Source organism: Microtus ochrogaster, unplaced genomic scaffold, assembly GCF_000317375.1.
Source record: "Microtus ochrogaster isolate Prairie Vole_2 unplaced genomic scaffold, MicOch1.0 UNK2, whole genome shotgun sequence".
Classification (NCBI taxonomy): domain Eukaryota; kingdom Metazoa; phylum Chordata; class Mammalia; order Rodentia; family Cricetidae; genus Microtus; species Microtus ochrogaster.
In genome coordinates, this window is record NW_004949100.1 from 936,429 (window position 1) to 938,066 (window position 1,638).

General features: G+C 39.2%; 1 pseudogene; it reads right to left on the bottom strand.

Moving 5' to 3' along the window:
- Positions 1–329, bottom strand: part of LOC101996557 — a 1,104-nt pseudogene extending 775 nt beyond the window's left edge.
- Between the last annotated feature and the right edge of the window lie 1,309 nt (positions 330–1,638).

A 1,638-nucleotide genomic window follows, 5' to 3' on the forward strand; every position in this document is an offset into this window, starting at 1 on the left:
AGGAAGACCACCAGCTCAATGGGGTCTACATCGTGGGCAATCACCACCAGCTGAGCCTTCTTGTTCTCTACCAAAGTGGTGACTGTATTGACGCCCGCTCGAAGGACAGGTGGTCTCTTAGTTGGGACATCCTCTTTGCCGGCAGCTTTCTTTTCAGCATGGGCCAGCAGCCTTTGCTTCTTCTCCTGCTTTGTCTCTGGTCTGTACTTGTGGGCAAATTTAAACAATTGGGTAGCTGTTTGCCCGTCCAGGGCCTGGGTGAACTGGTTTATGGCAGGAGGAACATTGGGCCGCTTATAGAGATTGGCCCTCTGCCGCTGCAGCCTCATGTAGCGGGGCCATTTGACGAAGCGTGTGAGAATCTCCCATGCTCTTGGATTGGGAGGATCATCAGCAATTTTTAAGCATTGTGCCAGAAACTGAGGAGGTCTACAATATCAGCAAAGGATGGAAAGTCAATATTTTTTTTCAAACCATCTTTGATATTGCTATATTGTTGGAAAAAGTATACTCATGAATTTGTATGAATGTAATGCATGGATCAATATAGAAACATCTGTAGCTCATTAATGCTACATAAATCATCATTTAATGATGTAGATCATTAAAGTTAATAAGTTTGTGGGGGTTTTGTCCTTAAACCTCTGAGATTTTGCTTCAACTTTCTTATTTTGTTATTGAGTTAACATTTTATTTGTTTTCTTAAGTTAGTTAATGCATGTGTGTGTGTGTGTGTGTATGTGTGTTTGTGCTTGTGTGCTTCCATCGCCTCTAACCCACATTTATTGATTTCTTACCTATTCTAATATCGAGCCCTGGGAACCAGTTCCTGTGTATCTATTCTCCCTCCACTCTAGTCCCTCCCGGCCAGTGATACCTGCTCTCCTACCCATTCATCTACTTGCGCTCACTTTACACTTTCTCATTGATGGTTCGGTTTTTTTCTTAGAGTTCGTTTTCAGAAAATATAGACAGAAAACGAAGAACTTCCATTTCCAAGATGAAATTCAATTTCATTTTTCCCAAACAAAATGAATTTTGAAGCGAAAGGAAATAAACTATGATTTCATAACCACATGGCATTTTGGAGAGCATAGTTTCTTCTCAATAGTCTGCCACCTTCAGGCATGACTGATTTCCTGAAGACACTTCATGACGCACAGTGGCAGGAATGAACCCATATACACATAATAGCTGTTTTAACAGGGGATAGATAAACCAATGACCTTCAGAACTCAGGCTTGTCATTTTAAACATAGTTTATCTGTTTCACACACAAGTTTGTTCTGACTTCTACTAGTTCATATGTAGCCGCAGGATCACTTTTGGTTAGAACTAAAATTGTGCACTCAGTTCCTATGATTTGTTACTGAGACATATCTGAAAAATCAATAGCTTAGAGATAATTAATGATAAATGATATAGTTTTTGTATTTTGGAAAATATAAGTAAAATGTCTAATGGCTGTGAAATACTCCCTGGTTTTCCTGTTTTGTCTTACATACTACCAGGTTCTCCCTATGATTAAGCTATTATATCTCATCTTTGTATTTCAGTGGTGGAAAGTTCACCCTTCTCATTAAATCTGTTACTCAACACAATGGTTTCTCTTAAAAGTACATTTCTCAAAATGACTGT